This window comes from Thermobia domestica, chromosome 4 (genome assembly GCF_964235325.1).
Source record: "Thermobia domestica chromosome 4, izTheDome1.hap1.1, whole genome shotgun sequence".
Taxonomy (NCBI): Eukaryota; Metazoa; Arthropoda; class Insecta; order Zygentoma; family Lepismatidae; genus Thermobia; species Thermobia domestica.
Window position 1 is genome coordinate 96,190,683 of NC_137457.1, and position 21,844 is coordinate 96,212,526.

Consider the following 21,844-nt stretch of genomic DNA (forward strand, 5'->3'; position numbering starts at 1 on the left):
GGCGTTGTACCTGTGAACACTTTTAGAGTCTTCGAAATTTTGGTGCTAATTTTCAGCACTTTTTCGCCAATTTTTGTCGTATATTTGAAGTGTCATCTCTTTGCTATCAGATAGGATAATTTTTAAACGTGTTACATAATTACAGTAGCTTTTATAGGATATAATAAGAACACCTCCGTTTTGTTCACAGGTACATTATGGTCATGTACCATTGAACAGACCCTCTTGTACCTTTCAAAAAAGTGATGATTACAACATTTCTGAGGCAATAATATTTAAAAACCCACAAATATTAATAGTTATAAATTGCAAAAGAAAGTTTAACTATAAAAAGTTCCCCAGAATTGTAGTTTTTTTTAATTAAGTTAAAAATTGAAGAGAAGTTCTAACCAAAACTTGTGAACAATAAAGTTAAGCATATAACCTAAGCATATAGGCTCTTAACATAACCTTATATGTTATACAATAAGCGAATATTTAGAAAGTTATAATTAATAACTTTATATCCTAACCTAACCTATATAAAATTTATCAATTGTTTTAACCACTTACATTGTGTAGCTTTAAACAGTATTATTTATCGTTCAAAGGTACACGATGCATTAATGTTCATAGGTACAAGAGGGTCACCATTACGAAAAAAAGTTCTCCACTATCTTAAATATCGAACAGAAGTTAAAACTAAAAATATTACTGTATTCACCAATGATTCTACCCCAAGTTTGGGCAAATAAATATCATAAGTTGCGAAAACCGAAAAGCACAAAACTTAAAAGTTAACTACAAAATATCTTCGCTTTAGGGGTGAAAAAATTAAAAGGAACATTACTCGGCACAACACTCAGTAAACAACAGCCAAACGCGTTTGTAGAGCATTTTTTCATTTACTCTTTCAAACGAATTTTAATCACTTCACCTAGATAGCTCTGAATTCGAGAAGAGCACAGATGTTCAAAGGTACATTGTTTCAAAAGTACAACGCCTTCTCCTATCTATTAGTTATAGCTCTTTAAGCTCCCGTCAAATAAAAATTTCGAATGTTTAGAAAAACTAAAGATTAGTAAGAAAAAAAAAACTCTCCCAAAATACTTTTCTAAATCCGCCACTGATTTTCAGTATAAAATGACATTCAAGGTTGTGTCCGGAAGATTATCTCTAAATATATAAACGAAACGAAATACAGTATTAGTTATGTCTGTACTCATAAACTTCAAGCTCCTTCCAAATAAAATTAGGACATTTTAGAAAACGAAACAATCAGAGAAACCCGTCCCAAAGTACGCTACTGATTATTTGAATAAATTAGTATTCAAGGTTGTATCCGGAAAATTATTGTTAAATCGTTGCACAGCTACAGTATAACAGAAATGTGGAAGTACGGTTAGACGGATATATAGAAAAACGTAAGTTTAACTTTTGCGCTAGAAGCTAGAGTATTAAGCTCTTAGAAATGAAACACAGATGACAAACTGAAATGATCCCGAGAAGAAAAAAATGTCGATAACTTCAAAAGTTAAAATAAAGTTAAATAGCCTCTAAAATTGCCCTCAAATACTACTTTCTTCATGTTAGCTTCAATTCGTAAAACATGTGCTCCATCCATCTTGATGGTGAATTTTAGAGCGAAATATGGCATTTAGGTCATGGAATTCTTATCTAAGTATAGAATATACTATAAGAAAGCTATTTAGATAGAAAAATCATGAAAATGAAAAAGGCCAAAATTTCCAAAATTCTCGTTTTTTCCCAAAAAGGCCGGCTTTTTATGTGAAAAAAATCATCGATTCAAAAAAGCCGGCTTTTTTGCATCTCTACTTAGAATTAAGGGTGCAAGGTGGGTTTAACTCTATATTCTAGTTCTCGTAAAATATCGTTACAAATTAACTAATTTACTTATTTTTTATTATTATTCCCACTGCTATGCGCTCGACCTTGAGCCGTCGCTGAGGATGGAAACAGCCAGAGCCGCTTTATCTTTTACTTCGTATACTCTCGGTAACGTTCGGCAGCGCTCGGAGTTGCCAGTGATCTCAAAACACAACTCGCTTCCTACAGCTGTAAATGCTTCAAGCAAAGTACTACCTTGCATTCATATAATGTATTCACAAATTATTATTTTACGTTACTTATGTATACATCTATTTCTAAATTTGCAGCAAGGGTGGGTGGGATGGGAACTATAAATATTAATCATAACACCACTTATAAAATTAATTGGTTTCATAAATGCTTTAAAATACCATAACATTAGTGGGATAATAAAAACAAGAAAACATAACAATACGCTAACTATATCAACCGGTAATCGAACTCTCAGTAGTCTCTACTATAACATTGGTGTATAATTAAAATTACAATGTTGGCTATTAACTAGAATCGTGTATGCAAATTATCGATAGGCCGGGAACGAACCTCCAGCATCTCCAGCATGACATTGGAGGCTTACTTAAAGCTAGGAATGTCCTAATTATACTAAGTGGGAATCGCAAACTGTATCAACCGGGAATCGAACCCACAGCAGTCTCCACCATGTTAACCTCCTCAGTTCGTGTCTAAAAACGGAGATGAAACAGTGAACTGAAGAAGTCACCTTCCACTCACCATCTGGAATGAGTGGGAACGTTTTCTACTTCTATGCGAGAGGTTAACACATCGTACATAATCTTATGGGGATTTTATCATAAAATCACAACTCAGAATTCAATATTTAACAGATGAATGTATTTCTTATAGGAAATGTGCAAGTGTCAAATGTGATGTCTTTAGTTACGGGTATTTAGAAGTTTCGCCAGATTGAGCATCGCAAACCAAGCATTGAGCTGTTGATTACTAACTTTAAAGTAACACATACCTCTGGGTTCAATTCAGCTGGTGCCTCTGTGGTGGTCCTTGGTGGTCTCTCCGTGTCTGGCCTCCGGTTGAGAGATATCGCCTGGGTTGATATCTCCGTACTGTAGATTCGTGATTCGTGTCTCGATCGGTAAGACCATCGGCGTTTAGGATGTGATTGGACTCCACATCTAATATACGTTAAGTGTATAACTCAAACGTTCGTTCGCTAAACGATGTAGGATCGTGACTAAAGATTAGTCACATCAGAACTAGACTTCTCTCAGATCAACTCCTGGACTTCTGTTGAACTTCTCTGGAACTTCTGTCAGAACATCTCCCGAACTTCTGTCAGAACATCTGCTGAACTTCTCTGGGAATTCTGTCTCGAGACCTCTCGTCCCTCCGTTTTTGTTCAAACTTCCGTACCACGGAATTCGCCACAGTTACGTTACGTTAGTGCTTCACTATTAGTGTTGATATAGCTCAGTGGTAGAGCGTTCACCTCTGGTGCTTGAGGCTCTGGGTTCGATCCTCCCACTTTCTTCATTCTACCATTTCATTCATTACTCATCACACCGTCTCCTTTAGCCTAACCGGCATATCCGTGGGACGTAAAACAAAGATTTCATTTCATTTCATTCCAAAAAGCTCTAATGATAATGCTACCTTAGCTGTAACGTTAGTGAAATCGTAGTTTGGGAATTATTAATGAATAACTCGGACGAGACTGAATTTAAAATTATCGAATTAACACTAATTTTCTCACAAAGATAGGACAAACGCTAAAGGTTAGTGCATCCTTAAATCTTCAAAAAAAAATAATAAGTACTAACGTTAGTGCTATCATATTTGAATACTTATTAATGAATAACTCAACCCTGTCTAACTATAGATTTTTTAACTTAAACAATTTTACACTAATTGTCCCACAAAAGTCGGACAAACACAAGCGTTTACTGCATTGATAGAGCTCTATAAAACACTAAGCATTGTCGTTAGTGCTTTCATGAATAATCCGGATAGGGTTGAATTTAAATTTATCGAACTTCACACTAATTGTCCCACAAAGGTAAGATAACCACCGAATATTAGTTCACTGTTAGTGCTGCATGAAACACTAATCACTTAACTTCAGTGCCGTCACAGTTTAGGAGTTTTAAAAAATAACTCGAGCGGGGCTAACTTCAGGTTTTTCAATTTTTACACAATTAGTGTAAAATTTGATAAATTTTAATTGAGTTCCGCCCAAGTTATTCACTGACAACTCTTAAACTATTATAGCACTATCATCAGTGCTTAGTATTTCTTGAAGCACTAAAAAAAAAGCACGAACTTTTTGCGATTATCCTACCTTTTGATGAACAATTATTGTAAAATTCAGTAAATTTAAATTTAGCCTCGTGCGTGTTATTCGTTAATAACACTTAAATTAAAATAACACTAACATTAGTGCTTGTGACGACGTGGATCGTCACGAATATGTGGGTCACTTGTTATTATGGATTTATTTAGAAATAGATGGCGCCATCTTTTATTAATATGGAGACTTGCGACCTTATTCTCCCTTCACCCTTTTCCATCCTACCTTTTTGGTCTCAAAATCAGGTTTGTGTTGTAGTAAGAAAATATATATGAAGATCTGGTACCAGCTGGTAAGGTAATATGACGAGGTCCTCGTGATGTAAAATCCGGATTGTGATTGGTTGGTTTTGAACCCGGAATGGAAGCCATGGATCAACTGACGTAGATCGTCAGTTGGTCACTCTTCGAGGTACGTAGTGTTTCTTTTTCAAATCTGTTAAATTATATTATTGTTTTTTTGTGAAAATTGGTGTAAATTTATCTTCAGAAATTTCGTGAGTATACTCATAATGGTATTTGAAAAATGATAAATACTTCTGAATTGTCTTATTTAGTCTCGAGCAAGTGCAAAATATTGCTGATTGAAAAGTTAGATTACTGAAAAGACGAAACATAGTGGTTGGTGTAGGCCATGTTGGAATGGCGACTTTTTTTTTTTTTTTAATGTGTGCTAGGCTGTTTTTCCATCAGAAAACAGTAAGATTGTTTGTTCTTCTTATTACTATTAATATCGAACTGTTAATATTTTGTGTACTATTTGTTTTTTTATTTTTTATTATTATTATTTTTTTTCTTTTTGTTATAATAAATTGTTTATCCTTGTTAAAATTGAAATAGTAGGTTTTGTCATTGCTAATTAACTTCCTTGAAACAACTGAGAATTTTTGCTTGCATTTTTCGTAAATTAAAGGTGAGAGTTATACCTATACATATTCTGGGTGCGCTAAGCGGCCTTTTAATACAGTACCGGCGAAAGCTCTCCTCGCTTTTTTTCAGGATTATCTTCCCCGGTGGGCGGGTCTGTATTTGAATGTTTAGATGTGTGCTATTCTTTTTCATTCTATTCAAGTATGGATTTTGGCCCGGGGTGGTCATTCTGAAAAAGAGGGGGGATTAAGGGTGTTTTTCGTTACAGAAGAGTGACCAACTCGGTTAGAATTCTCTCACTTATTAAATTTAAATTTAACTTCAGTTGTTTACTTTCATGTTAATGGCAAATAAAGTCAGTGCTGTGCATGTAATTACTTGCTCGTATATATTAATTGGGTACCTTGTAGGAAGTCTTTGTACGGCAATTCAAGGAATTGGTTCCGGGGATCGAACCCATACTATCTGGTATATAAGTATAGAATCGTATCCAAAAATAAAAACAATGGCTGTAGGTGGTGATTCTAGTTTCTTTCTTGATGAAGAGTTTATAGACGAAATTCCTGTGGATGTTAATGCGTTTTTGTATATGACTATAGAAGAAAAGCAATCGAAAATATTTTCTATGAATGAAAGTGATGCTAAGAAACTGCTGTTGTCCATAACAACTGCTAACAGCAAGTCTGCACCTGTTGGTTCGGGTGTTGTAGTAGGTCAAGGTAGAGGCACTGATAACACAACCACACAGCCGGATGGTAGTGTGTGTGTGCAAACAGCTGGCAGTCAGCCAGGTCATTTACCTTTTTGCTCGGTGAATGAAGAAGCTAGAGCTGAAACTCTATCTGGATTAACACAAAATAGTTGTTTTAATAAGATGGAACAATCATCAGCGTTTTTGGTTTTACGTTCATTCATGGAATCATTAGAGAATTGTGATGGTACGGATCCCTTAAAATTGTATCAATTTATTCAAAAGATTGATGAGTTTTGTAATATTGAGCGTTTTCCTTTTTCTGCGGTTTTGTATTCATTGCGTGGGAAAGTTACGGGTCCACTGCAGGAAATTCTGAACGAGCTGCCACATACATGTAAAAGCTGGGATCTTGCACGTGACTTTGTTTTTCATAATTTATTATCAGAATGTGCTATTCAGAGAATAATAGTAGAATATATGTATCGCCATCAAGAAAATAACGAGGATTTAAAAGCTTTTGTAAAGCGTGTAACCACTGTTGATAAACTTTTGAAGTTGCGTTGTGGGGACGAAAAGCTGATTAGTTTTATTACCAGTGGCGTTCTTCCGAACATAAGGGAGCGGTTGTTTTACCAAAGAAAACCCCAGACAATAGATGAACTTAATAAACTAGTTAGTGAATACAGATATCATGAACTTTATATGAAGCAGTTTAGTTATAAAGCGACGTCCCAAACAGGGTTGCCGGATGCTCCGGTAAGGAGTGACTTTAAGAATTCTCGTAGAACTATAAGCTGTTACAAGTGTCAGGGTCCACATCCAGTGAGACTATGCCCAGAAAACAAAAGTTCGAAAACATTTTCTTCTTTTTCAAATAAGATTAATAGGAACTTAAATCGTTTAAATAAAAAAGATGATGCAGCGTGTATTGAAGTTAAAGTATGTGGAACTGCAGTGAATAGTTGTTTAGATAGTGGGTGTGTGACTAATCTTTTGAATTTGGAGCTTTTCAATAAAATTAAAAACTCTAGTGATGTGCAAGTAAATTATAAAGAGTGTTTTAAAGGAAAGACTATAAATAACGAATCTATGGTGTTGAGACCTTCAGTTTTGATTCCATTTACGGTGAATGATTACACCTTTAAATGCAAACTGTTTTTGTTTAAAGAATTGGAATTTCCCATTTTGATGGGACTAGACTGTTTTCGTCAGGAAGGAGTTTTAGTGGATTTCAATGAATCTAAGGTTGTTTTTAGCAAAGGAAATGTTACAACCCCTCTTGTTGACTTCCCCTCCCCCTCATCTTTCCAAACGAATTCTTCTGCGGCTTCTTGTCATTCCAGGGGTCCTGGCGACGGAGGGTCATCCGCTAGGCTATTTTTGGGAGATCTCTCTAGTCCCGATGGTACGCCCTGGAGCAAAAGAAAGAATAAACGTGGAGTAAATAGGCAATTGATCTTCGCTCGCTCGAGTTTTCCTGAAACTACTGCTGATAGGGAGAGCGACACTGGAACTTCGTCTGGTGGTCCAAGGATGTTTGGTAATGGAGAGGAAAAGAACAGGTTTGACAAAAAGCATTCATTCCAGAAGAAACAACATAAAAAAGTAAATGGTAGGAGAAACAATAAACATTCGGTTGAGAAAATAAAAGAGAATTCCAGCTTTAATTCTAATCGAAAAAGTGTCGCGGATATAGGTGGCTCTGTTAGTTCTATGTCAATAGAGGGAGAAAAACAGTGTGTTAATGATGATGTAACGTCTTGTTATAGTAAAGAAGATTATAATTCTTCTGATGTTTTGGGTCAGGAAGGGGATCCGTTACTATTAGCATTTAACAAATGTAAAAGCGATAAGTGGGAAATTAGTACAGATGAAAAGGTTAAGATTTTGAACGGTATTGATGAGGATATGGTGAAACAAGATCCTACTTTGGTTCAGTATGTAGAATATTTATTAGATAAATATGCGAATGTCATTACCCACCGAATTGGTACTATCAGTGACTTTGAATACACTATTCAATTAAAGTCCGATGAAGTAGTTCGGGAGCGCCAATATCCTTTTTCGAAAAGTCAGCAACAAGAGTTATCGAACTTAATTGAACAATTATTAGAAAATGGTGTGATACAACCTTCTAAGTCTGAATATAGATCTCCGTGCTTCCTGGTGCGTAATAAAGATGGGTCACCTCGATTAGTAGTCAACTACTCTAAACTGAATCGGCTCATTTGTGGGGACGGCTTGCCATGTCCTAATATAGAGGAATGTATTAGTTCGCTCGCTAAAGCTAAATATGTAAGCAAGATAGATGGAAAAAAAGCTTTTTTCCAGTTACAGTTGACTCCCGATAGCCGTAAGCTCACAGCATTCGCCGTACAGGATAAATTATATGAATATTTGCGAATCCCCATGGGTATTTGTGTCGGAGTACAAGCACTTATGAGGGCCTTGGATGATATCCTGGGAGACCTACGTGGGCGCGGGGTAGAATACTATGCAGATGACATTGTGATCTTTGGTTCTACAATCCAAGAACATAATCGGTTATTAGAAGAAGTCTTATCGCGTTTTGCGAAAAGGGGCTTAACCATCTCACCAGATAAATGCTTACTTTTGAGAAGTAGTATAGAATTTTTGGGGTTTCTTATTAAAGATGGTGAGATATCTATGTTGCCAGATAGGTTGCAAGCCATACAGGATCTCCGTCCGCCTGTAAATCGCCGGGGGTTGTGTAAAATGTTAGGATTTTTAAATTTCTACGCTAAATTCTGCGATAATTATGCAGGTATAGTAGAACCGATGAATCGATTAAGATCTCCGAAGGTGAAGTTTGAGTGGGGTCCGTTACAGGATGCGAGTCTTGCGCAAATAAAAGAGGCTTTTTCTGAAAAAATTATTTTGCGAATTCCAGACATGAGTAAGCGCTTTTACTTACATACCGATGCAACTTTACGTTGCCAAGCGGCTATTTTGTCACAAAAGGATGAGCAAGGTTTATTGCGTCCTGTATGGTTCTACAGTAAAACTTTGAAACCAGCCGATTTTAATCGCACTATTTTTCAACTTGAACTTCTTGCTATATATAATGCGGTAATGAGATTTCGCCCGTTTTTATGTTCGGAGTTTACTATTTTCACGGATAATAGTGCCTTGGTTAATATGCTGCGAAACCCTAAGAACTTAGGAAGATATGCCAATATTGTACAGAACTTATTTGAGTTCAGATTTAAAATAGTGCATGTCTCGTCTTATAAGAACTATCAGGTAGATTTTCTTTCAAGGATTTATGAGATAAATCCGAATGATATTGATGTTGATCCTTGTCCTTTTAATGACTCAGAGGGATATATGTATAGTCTGTGGAATTTACCGCTAGCACATGAGGACATTAAACAGTATCAGCAATCGGAGGCAGATACTAAGGATATTTATGAGATGGTAAAGAGCCATGGCGGAGAGCATGAACAATATAAGTTAATGAGAGATACTTTATACATAAAAACCAAGGCCAAGGTGTCGCCTTATAAAATACTCGTCCCACGTATTTTGAGACCTCTACTACTAAGCTATTATCATACTTTATTGCCCAATGGCGGGCACTTAGGTTTGTTGAAGGTATACAAAAAGATTTGTAGATATTTTTCTTGGCCAAATATATTCAACGAAGTGCGGGACTTCGTTCGCTCGTGCCATGAGTGTCAATTAGTAAAGGCACGGAATACTCTTCCGCAAGGACAACTAATTTCGGAATATTGTAAGGAAGTTAACGCCCACTATTACGCAGATTTAGCGGGGCCGTTGCCGTCTAGTTTTGGGTATCAATATGTCCTTCTGTGCTTAGATAATGCGAGTCGTTATCTACATTTAGTTCCCTTACGCAATGCTACTAGTAAGTTAGTAGTTAAGGCGCTATATGATATTTTCTGTAAATATGGATTTATTAGAGCTATTTCCACGGACCGGGGCCCTTGTTTTTCATCGGCCTACTTCAAACAATTTTTGTTTGGTAATGGGATAAAGCACATACGCTGTTCTCCGTATTTTCCAGGAGGGAACGCAGTTGAAAAATATGTGAGACTGGTTAAAACGAGCCTTCGGGCATATCTGGATGGTAAGCAGGAGAAATGGGTGCGTTTCCTGAATGAGCTCCAATTTTGTCTTAATGCTGCGGAACATGCGGAGCTTAAGTTTAGTCCATTTCGTCTGTTTTTTGGGAGAGAACCGGTGGATACGTTGATGGTAAAGTGGAGTATTACACCTGAGGATTTGGAGGGTCCTAATAATGCCCAAATATGGGAGCAAGCTTTCGTTAATATGGATAAAGCATGGGAAGCAAGGCGTCGGTTGTATAATAAGCGGATGCTTCCAGTCACGTTTGCTGTCGGAGACAGGGTGTTGGTGAAGTCTCAGTTAAAATCTTCCTTGAAAGATAACGTAACAAAGTCATTGATGCCACAGTGGTGGGGGCCAATGACAGTCGTATCTAAACCTACTGCCAACACACTTCAATGTAAGACTGAAGATGGTAAAATGGTTGTTACCCATACAAGTTTAGCAAAATTATACAGAGAACATAGAAATGTTAATAACATCAGTGATAATTGAAAAGCATAATGAGAATTGAGGGTACCGGTTTTGTGTGTATATTTTGTTGTTATTGTTCACTTTCATAATCAATCAATCATCTACTAACACTTTTTTCCATCATCATTTCATTTCATCTTCATTGAAAAATGTGTAAGGTACTCCTCAAATTTGGTTAAGATGATTTAATTTGTTCATTTTATTGAAAATTGGTCTGTAATGAAAAATTTCTTTGGGTAAAATTTTTCATCTATGGAGGGGGATGTGTGACGACGTGGATCGTCACGAATATGTGGGTCACTTGTTATTATGGATTTATTTAGAAATAGATGGCGCCATCTTTTATTAATATGGAGACTTGCGACCTTATTCTCCCTTCACCCTTTTCCATCCTACCTTTTTGGTCTCAAAATCAGGTTTGTGTTGTAGTAAGAAAATATATATGAAGATCTGGTACCAGCTGGTAAGGTAATATGACGAGGTCCTCGTGATGTAAAATCCGGATTGTGATTGGTTGGTTTTGAACCCGGAATGGAAGCCATGGATCAACTGACGTAGATCGTCAGTTGGTCACTCTTCGAGGTACGTAGTGTTTCTTTTTCAAATCTGTTAAATTATATTATTGTTTTTTTGTGAAAATTGGTGTAAATTTATCTTCAGAAATTTCGTGAGTATACTCATAATGGTATTTGAAAAATGATAAATACTTCTGAATTGTCTTATTTAGTCTCGAGCAAGTGCAAAATATTGCTGATTGAAAAGTTAGATTACTGAAAAGACGAAACATAGTGGTTGGTGTAGGCCATGTTGGAATGGCGACTTTTTTTTTTTTTTTTAATGTGTGCTAGGCTGTTTTTCCATCAGAAAACAGTAAGATTGTTTGTTCTTCTTATTACTATTAATATCGAACTGTTAATATTTTGTGTACTATTTGTTTTTTTATTTTTTATTATTATTATTTTTTTTCTTTTTGTTATAATAAATTGTTTATCCTTGTTAAAATTGAAATAGTAGGTTTTGTCATTGCTAATTAACTTCCTTGAAACAACTGAGAATTTTTGCTTGCATTTTTCGTAAATTAAAGGTGAGAGTTATACCTATACATATTCTGGGTGCGCTAAGCGGCCTTTTAATACAGTACCGGCGAAAGCTCTCCTCGCTTTTTTTCAGGATTATCTTCCCCGGTGGGCGGGTCTGTATTTGAATGTTTAGATGTGTGCTATTCTTTTTCATTCTATTCAAGTATGGATTTTGGCCCGGGGTGGTCATTCTGAAAAAGAGGGGGGATTAAGGGTGTTTTTCGTTACATGCTTAGTGAGCGGACGACTAAACTCTGGTTTTGTCCAATTTCCGTCAGACAATTAGCGTAAAATTGTATAAAATTTAAAGATCTAAAGTAACCCTCCCCCGAGTTATTCATTTTTAACTCCTGAACTACGATAGCACTAACATTAATGCTTAGGTCTTTCAGAGACTAACGATGCACTAATCTTTGACGTTTATTCAACCTTTGTGGGACAATTATTGTAAAATTCTCTAAAATTAAATTTAGCACAGAGTGAGTTATTCACTTATAACTCTTAAACTATAATATAAATTAACGCTAATGCTTCGTGCTTCGGGAAGCGATAACGATGCACAAACTTTTGACGTCTATATCACCTTTGTAGGACAATAATTGTAAAATTAGAAAAATTCAATTTAGTCTGGCAAATGATATTCACTAATGGGCACTAACGAAGCACTAACCATGTGAATGTTTTTTTTTAATATTTGAGATACGTGCGGGGCTAAATTTAGACACGTAGCATTTTCCATTTTGAAAAATTCTTCCCCCAAATTTAAAAGCACTAATAATTATATATTAGTGTAATGGCTACTATTACGTACGGGAATTTAACGCAATGAAAAATACTCATGCATTTCTTATGGGAGTTTCGTGACTTATAATTGCAGGGGTTTAGACAAGGGGGGCCCATCGGGGCCAGGCCCCCCCAAACGGTTTCCTGCCCCCCCCAATGACCAGCTTTTAAAACATCATAGTAAAATTATCTCGCTTCATTCATTTAAAAGTAACGAAGTTTGTTGACAATTAATAATTTATAGTAAAATAGTATGGAGAAATATTGTTTTTCCATACCGATCGAAAAATAGGATACTTTTTTGTGACAGTAGATTACACAATTTACTGCGATTTACATTTGGCAGTTTGAAGACAAACGTTTTAACAAGGTACTACAAATACAGCCATAAAACAAAGGTACTAAACTGATTTGTAAGTACAGTATATTTTTATATGCTTTAATAAGTGTTTTAAAAGACATAGAGGATGGAAAATTTGTGAGAAACAATGCCTTTGTTCAAGTGAATTAGTGAATATCATTTGCCAGACTAAATTGAATTTTTCTAATTTTACAATTATTGTCCTACAAAGGTGATATAGGTGCCTTTGGATTTCATTCGGTCTCTGTTTTATTTCTCCTCAGTGTAATAAAATAATTATGTTTTTTAGTGACGAATAATAAATAGGTATTTTTGTCAGGAAACCGTAAAGAAATTAAGTGAAATTTCAAAGAAAATCAATCTTGTGTAGATAGGTTCTGTATACAAGGTCTTAAATTTAAATATAAAGGTAACCAAGAAAAGTTTTATTGCTTTTTCACCCACCACCTTCGAACATCGATATGTCACCTAACCTGGAAGATCAAAAATAGTCCCCATCAGCATCGACGACCTTCTGAAAACGTTCTGGAAGGCCATCTAATCCATCGCGGTAGAACTTGGTGGGCCGTGAAACGAAGAAAGTATCAGGTGCATTTTGGATTTTACTAGTGATTTGAACTGGCGTTCTCTAAGGTGATTGTCCAAAGAATGGAACAGGCGATAATCGGACGGTGCAATACCCGGGGAATATAGTGATTGCAATATTGATTCCCATCCAAGGCGGAAAATGGTGTCCTGAGTCATCCTAGCCACGTGGGACAGCGTTGTCACGTAAACGAGGACCCATTTGCAATTCAGAAGTGGTGACTCCAGAGTATTGAGTTTTTGTTGAGCACAGCTCAACTGCTGACACTACACAGTTGCATTGATACTCTGACCAGCTGGTAGTGGTTCCCGATGCACGATGCACCAAACACACAGAAGGACCTTCTTCTGGTACAGTGCTGGTTTCGGCTGTTTTGAAATCGGTTCATGGGATGCTAACCAATGAGGACACACTTTTTATCACATGTCAACGCCCTGTCCAGAAATGGCTCCGAAACAGTAAATAAACACAGGCGACTGCCGCGTTGCCTTCTGGCCCGGAGTCAAAATATGTGAGGCCCATCGACCCAACATGTAGTACTTCACAAGTTCATGGATGTGCAGCCAAATGGTTTCCCCCACAGACTGAATTGTAGTCGCAGTTCCTCTTTGTACATGTGCTGGTCTTCTGGCACGTGATGTTTTCGGATGTTTCGTCATCGTTCTTAAACTTGTTAAACCATCGCTGCAATGTCCGCGTCGTCACGACACCCTCACCAAAGGCCTGGCATATCTTCTGTCCCGCTACAGCGGCGTTTGACCTCCATTTGAACTCGTTCAGCATACATGTTCTTATGACGCTCTGTAACGTGCGTGAAGCTGGCCCATCCCAATTGAGCACATTTTTTAAAAACAGTACCAAAAAATGTGCTAAAAATGTGCTTCACAAAACACAAAATTTTAAAAAATGTGCTCTTCAAATTACCAAGAAATTAGAAGATTAATTTGGGCGGGGCTAACTTCACGCTAGCCCCGCCCACCCAACGGAGGGACACCAAACTAGTACCAAATAAAAGTGCTAAAAATGTGCTCCCAGAAAAGCATCAAAACAAAAAATGTGCTCAATTATTTACCGCCAAAACAGGGTTGCCAAGTTGGGGGCCAGCGTGAAGCTAGCCCCGCCCACCCAACGGAGGGACTCAAAACTAGTGCCAAATAAAAGTGCTAAAAATGTGCTCCCAGAAAAGCATCAAAACAAAAAATGTGCTCAATTATTTACCGCCAAAACAGGGTTGCCAAGTTGGGGGCCAGCGTGAAGCTAGCCCCGCCCACCCAGCGGAGGGACCCAAAACTAGTGCCAAATAAAAGTGCTAAAAATGGTTCCCAGGAAAGCATCAAAACAAAAAATGTGCTCAATTATTTACCGCCAAAACAGGGTTGCCAAGTTGGGGGCCAGCGTGAAACTAGCACCGCCCACCCAACGGAGGGACCCAAAACTAGTGCCAAATAAAAGTGCTAAAAACGTGCTCCCAGAAAAGCATCAAAACAAAAAATGTGCTCAATTATTAACCGCCAAAACAGGGTTGCCAAGTTGGGGGCCAGCGTGAAGCTAGCCCCGCCCACCCAACGGAGGGACCCAAAACTAGTGCCAAATAAAAGTGCTAAAAATGTGCTCCCAGAAAAGCATCAAAACAAAAAATGTGCTCAATTATTTACCGCCAAAACAGGGTTGCCAAGTTGGGGGCCAGCGTGAAGCTAGCCCCGCCCACCCAACGGAGGGACCTAAAACTAGTGCCAAATAAAAGTGCTAAAAATGTGCTCCCAGAAAAACATCAAAACAAAAAATGTGCTCCATTATTTACCGCCAAAACAGGGTTGCCAAGTTGGGGGCCAGCGTGAAGCTAGCCCCGCCCACCCAACGGAGGGACCCAAAACTAGTGCCAAATAAAAGTGCTAAAAATGTGCTCCCAGAAAAGCATCAAAACAAAAAATGTGCTCAATTATTTACCGCCAAAACAGGGTTGCCAAGTTGGGGGCCAGCGTGAAGCTAGCCCCGCCCACCCAACGGAGGGACCTCAAACTAGTGCCAAATAAAAGTGCTAAAAATGTGCTCCCAAAAAAGCATCAAAACAAAAAATGTGCTCAATTATTAATCGCCAAAACAGGGTTGCCAAGTTGGGGGCCAGCGTAAAGCTAGCCCCGCCCACACAACGGAGGGACCTCAAACTAGTGCCAAATAAAAGTGCTAAAAATGTGCTCCCAAAAAAGCATCAAAACAAAAAATGTGCTCAATTATTAACCGCCAAAACAGGGTTGCCAAGTTGGGGGCCAGCGTAAAGCTAGCCCCGCCCACCCAACGGAGATACCCAAAACTAGTGCCAAATAAAAGTGCTAAAAATGTGCTCCCAGAAAAGCATCAAAACAAAAAATGTGCTCCATTATTTACCGCCAAAACAGGGTTGCCAAGTTGGGGGCCAGCGTGAAGCTAGCCCCGCCCACCCAACGGAGGGACCCAAAACTAGTGCCAAATAAAAGTGCTAAAAATGTGCTCCCAAAAAAGCATCAAAACAAAAAATGTGCTCAATTATTAACCGCTAAAACAGGGTTGCCAAGTTGGGGGCCAGCGTGAAGCTAGCCTCGCCCACCCAACGGAGGGACCTAAAACTAGTGCCAAATAAAAGTGCTAAAAATGTGCTCCCAAAAAAGCATCAAAACAAAAAATGTGCTCAATTATTAACCGCTAAAACAGGGTTGCCAAGTTGGGGGCCAGCGTGAAGCTAGCCCCGCCCACCCAACGGAGGGACCCAAAACTAGTGCCAAATAAAAGTGCTAAAAATGTGCTCGCAGAAAAGCATCAAAACAAAAAATGTGCTCAATTATTTACCGCCAAAACAGGGTTGCCAATTTGGGGGCCAGCGTGAAGCTAGCCCCGCCCACCCAACGGAGGGACCCAAAACTAGTGCCAAATAAAAGTGCTAAAAATGTGCTCCCAAAAAAGCATTAAAACAAAAAATGTGCTCAATTATTTACCGCCAAAACAGGGTTGCCAGTTTGGAGGCAAGCGTGAAGTTAGCCCCGCCCACTCAACGGAGGGACCCAAAAATAGTGCCAAATAAAAGTGCTAAAAATGTGCTCCCAGAAAAGCATCAAAACAAAAAATGTGCTCAATTATTTACCGCCAAAACAGGGTTGCCAAATTAGGAGCCAGCCTGAAGCTAGTCCCGCCCACCCAACGGAGGGACCCAAAACTAGTGCCAAATAAAAGTGCCAAAAATGTGCTCCGAGAAAAGCATTAAAACAAAAAATGTGCTCAATTATTTACCGCCAAAACAGGGTTGCCAAGTTGGGGGCCAGCGTGAAGCTAGCCGCGCCCACCCAACGGAGGGACCCCAAACTAGTGCCAAATGAAAGTTCTAAAAATGTGATCCCAGAAAAGCATCAAAACAAAATATGTGGTCAATTATTTACCGCCAAAACAGAGTTGCCAAGTTGGGGGCAAGCGTGAAGCTAGCCCCGCCCACCCAACGGAGGGACCCCAAACTAATGGCAAATAATAGTGCTCCCAGAAAAGCATCAAAATAAAAAATGTGTTAAATTATTTACCGCAGGAATAGTGTTACCAAGTTCTAGCCGATCGATCTAATACCAAATTGTAATGCTAAATTGACTCTCAAGTTAGATATCAATTTTTCTAGTAGAAATATTGAGAGTGTATGTAGGTATGTACATTTTGAACTCGAATGGTTTTTCATTGCTTGTTGGGAAATCTTGATGCAAAAAACTTTTTTTTCCTCTGAAATTAGTTTGAAGGGATATATTGGCAGTGCATAAGTTTAATAATTATTTTTGAATTTTTTTTTATTTTTTTTTACCAAGTCGTTTCACGCTTATCACGTTTAACATAATGCATACATGCTACAGTGATAATTTGTTTATAATAACTAGTTAATGGTGGTATCTGTAAGACGTTAATTTAGTCATCTTTGCTACTGCATGTAGTACATAGTGTATTAAGAAATTCTTTAAATGAATATTCCTGAAAACGTCTTAACATTTACTTATCGCACTTTTCAGTTTCATTGTTGAAAAAAAAACGCTTTTTCGTTCAATAATCCCTTCACAGCGGCTCACCCTCCACTTATCTAAGTGTCTCACTCCCCTCTGAGTTATTTTTTGTACTGTAGGCCCACTTACAACAATTCAGTTTATTGGAAGAAGAAACTTGAACCTCAAAGGTACTTCGTGAGTGACTTGCAAGAGTTCTAGACGGTTTGCATTGGTTGCTCTGTAATAATTTATCGTAAATTGGCATTGGCAGTAATGAAATTTATATTCTTTCCTGGATAGCTTAACAATTTAATAAAATATAATCTCATATACCCTGAGAAATTTTTCATTATGATAAACAATAACGATACTACAGGTTAACCGGTTTAGGTTCGGTTTAAGGTTTAAACAAATCTGTCGGTTTATTTCAGAAACCAAACCATATTTCGATTCGACTAGAAAACGGACACACGATTGAAACTTTTCCTGGATATTCTTAAATCTTTAGAAAGAAAAAAGAACTGAAAAATGTAATGATTTCGTTCAGGTTAAGTAACTTTGAATCTTTTGTTTCATTTTGGAAACGAAATTACGATTTCTCAGTTTTTTTAAAGAGTATTTTTGCTGTAACACATATCAAGAAAAAAAAATAAAACCTTTTTTCCGGTTTTCGGTTACCTCTTTGAAACAGGTTCATATTAGAAAACTGCACTGTGGTTTACGATTCCAGGAACCATCCAGGAACCAATGTCGGGACCATTTGGTTGTAGTGCGACATCTTCAAATCTGAATTTTAACTAGCTTAGAATTTGGTCCAATTTTTGACCATTTTTATCGAAACCAACTAACATTTTGAACCATTCAAATAAACGAGGAGGACCATTTCAAAATTTGGCCTTTTCGATACCTGTTATAGGACATCTTCAAATTCCAATCTTAACTAGTTCAGAATTTAGTCCAATTTTTGTCCAGTTTTGTGTAACCAAGAAAAAAAAATACTATTCAAATTAACCAAGGAGGGCAATTTCATAAATTGGCCACTTCGTTCGGCTGTAGCGCGACATCTTCAATTTCGAATTTAAACTAGCTCAGAATTTTGTCTAGTTTTGTCCAACCAAGAAAAAATATCATACCACTGAAATTAACCGAGAAGGATCATTTCAAAATTTGGTCACTTCGATTACCTGTAGTGTGGCATCTTCAAATTCGAATTTTTCTAGCTCAGATTTGTGTCCAATTTCTGTCCACTTTTGTCCAACCAAGGAAAAGAATTGAACTATTCAAATAAATGAGAGAAGGCCATTTCAAAATTTTGTCACTTCCATCACCTGTAGTGTGACACATTCAAATTCGAATTTTAACTAGTTCAGAATTTTGTCCGTTTTTGTTCACTTTTGTCCAACCAAAAAAAATCGTATCATTCAAATAAACGACGGAGGGCCATTTCAAAATCTGGCCACTTCGATCATCTGTAGTACATCTTCAAATTCAAAATTTAACAAGCTCATAATTTTGTCCGATTTTGGTACATTATTGAACCATCAAGAAAATGCTTTGTACCATTCAAATTAACAAAGGAGAGATATATCAAAATTTGGCCACATTGATCGCCTGTAGTGCGACATCTTCAAATTTGAATTTTAACTAGTTCAGAATTTAGTAGTCGAAGTGGCCCAAATTTTAAAATAGTACTCCTTTGATAATTTGAATTTCATGATGGTACAAAAATATACAAAAATTGAACAGAACTCTGAACTAGTTAAAAGTCGAATTTGAAAATGTCGTAAAACAGGTGATAGAAGTGGCCCAAACTTTGAAATTTCCTTCCCTCCTTTCTTAATTTGAATGGTAGAAAATTGTTTCCTTGGTTGGACAAAAATGAGCAAAGACTGTACAAAATTCTGATCTAGTTAAAATTCAAATTTGAAGATGTCGCAGTACAACTAAATGGACTTCACAATGTCTTACAAAGTTCAAGGGTGTGGAATAATATCCACTTATATAAATCAATTCACCAATAAGAATAAATACTTCTTAAAAATAAAAAAAGAAGTATACATCGCACAGGGTGAGCCAAAAGTCTTAGGGTAGTCGAATTAATTCCAAAATATGCAACAGATAGGAATGAAATGTCACTAGTCATGTTACCTTCAAAGGAGAAAACGTCACAGACCATATTGCGTTTCCAGCGGCCATTCTTATATCCGCGATCTTGGATTTAACTTCAAAATTTCAAATGGGAATGGATGTGTGTAGCACTGAATTTCCATCTTCATCTTCCTTCACCTTCCTTCATCTAGTACCAGAATTTTCTCAGAAATTCAGATCTGTAATTGTTTTTTGACTAACTCTAACGGTTTTTACGATATTTAATGTTTGTTTCGTTTTCTCTCGTTTCAGGTTCACTAATTGAAGATTGTCCTCACCAAGTCAGAATGCATAGAGATTGTAAAGTTGCACCAGCACAAACTGCAATTATTTCAGCATCTTACTGAAGATGACACTGATCGTCAAGTACAATTTGCAGAGTGAGCCACGCAACAAATTCAAGAAACACCGGGTTTCGCACATCAGATAATTTTGTCTTAAAAACCTGTTTTGTACGTCAATGGCGAAGTTAATAAGGAAAACCATCAATATTCGTCCTATGTCAATACGCATTGGATTTATTCCAGCAAAATGGTAGTAACACCGAAGGCAATGGTATGGTGTGGAATTTGGGGAAAACGAAGGGTCCTTTTTCATTGATAGGACTAATGCAGATGGCTATCTGCTATTACTGCAAGAGGATTGCTTCCATCACGGTTATCCGAAGATGGTAATTTTCCCACATTCTTCCAACAAAATGGGGCTCCGCCCCGTTAGAATTTATCTGGATCAACAATTTCCGTGGAAATGGATTGGACGGAGGGAACTTGTTGAGTGGTCCCCACGTTCATCTGATCTTGACGCCTTTAAATTTTAATCTCTGAGGCCAAGTAAATTCGACGGTTTACGCAGTGAAGATATGGGATGTTGATATCTGAAGAGCCGAATCCGTAAAACCATATACTCTTTCCAGATTAAAGTGTTATTCAGAGTTCATACAGAGAGGGAGCACTGATTAATATTGACGATTGAACAGAATGGGCAGCATGTGAAACACATATTGTAACGACAAGTGATACGTGTTTCTCATAAATGTCTCAAAAACAATTAGAAATAGTCAGTGGCGTATTCAGAGGGGCTTCCGGGCTTAATCCTCCCCAGAAATTGTATTTACTATATCAAAGTAAATTAAATATCTTGCAGAATTTTCACATTTCCAGAAACAAAGTTAGCAGAGCCCCCTCGAAACAAAATCGTAAATACGCCACTGGAGATACTAAAAACAATATCTGAATTTCTGAGAAAATACTAAAGCTACATAATGTGTCTTACATACCCCTTCCCATTTGAAATTATGAAGTTCAATCCAAGATGGCGGATATCAAGATGGCCACCAGAAACTCGGTAAGGTCTACGACAATATCCTTTGTATATAAAATGCGTATGTGTTTCACCACACTATGGTAAAATTTAAAAATTTACTCCACTGACTTAAGAATTTTGGCCCATCCTGTACAAGAATTCACTCTAGATACAAATTGTTGCTAGCGCTCTTTCTACCGCAAACAGCTCGGAGAATAGTCAAGTGGTTAGCGTTTTTCGTTAGCAATCGGGGGTCCATTGTCCCGAGGTCGGCGATACTGACCTGTTTCTCCCGGACTTCTCCGTTACAATAGGCGATATCTTTAGCGGTACTAGAACTAAAGAACATTGCCGCCTCCTCTCCACTTCCTGAAATATCATCATTTGCGCAGTGTTCTAGTATAAAATGGCCACTGAGCCTATATACGTATATTAGCTCAATCCAAGCAAAACATTTAAATATTAGTATCTTACCTCTCAGTTAGGTAGGTGAGGCTACACACTGACCCACAATTTGACGACCTTTTTGTACGGTAAATAACTGAGCACATTTTTTGTTTTGATGTTTTTCTGGGAGCACATTTTTAGCAATAATATTTGGCACTAGTTTTGGGGCCCTCCGTTGGGTTGGTGGGACTGGCTTCACGCAGGGCCCCAACTGGCAACCCTGTTTTGGCGGTAAATAATTGAGCACATTTTTTGTTTTGATGCTTTTCTGGGATCACATTTTTAGAACTTTCATTTGGCACTAGTTTGGGGTCCCTCCGTTGGGTGGGCGCGGCTAGCTTCACGCTGGCCCTCAACTTGGCAACCCTGTTTTGGCGGTAAATAATTGAGCACATTTTTTGTTTTGATGCTTTTCTGGGAGCACATTTTTAGCACTTTTATTTGGCACTAGTTTTCGGTCCCTCCGTTGGGTGCGCGGGGCTAGCTTCACGCTGGCCCCCAACTTGGCAACACTGTTTTGGCGGTAAATAATTGAGCACATTTTTTGTTTTGCTGCTTTTCTGGGAGCACATTTTTAGCACTTTTATTTGGCACTAGTTTTCGGTCCCTCCGTTGGGTGCGCGGGGCTAGCTTCACGCTGGCCCCCAACTTGGCAACACTGTTTTGGCGGTTAATAATTGAGCGAATTTTTTGTTTTGATGCTTTTCTGGGAGCACATTTTTAGCACTTTTATTTGGCACTAGTTTTGGGTCCCTCCGTTGGGTGGGCGGGGCTAGCTTCACGCTGGCCCCCAACTTGGCAACCCTGTTTTAG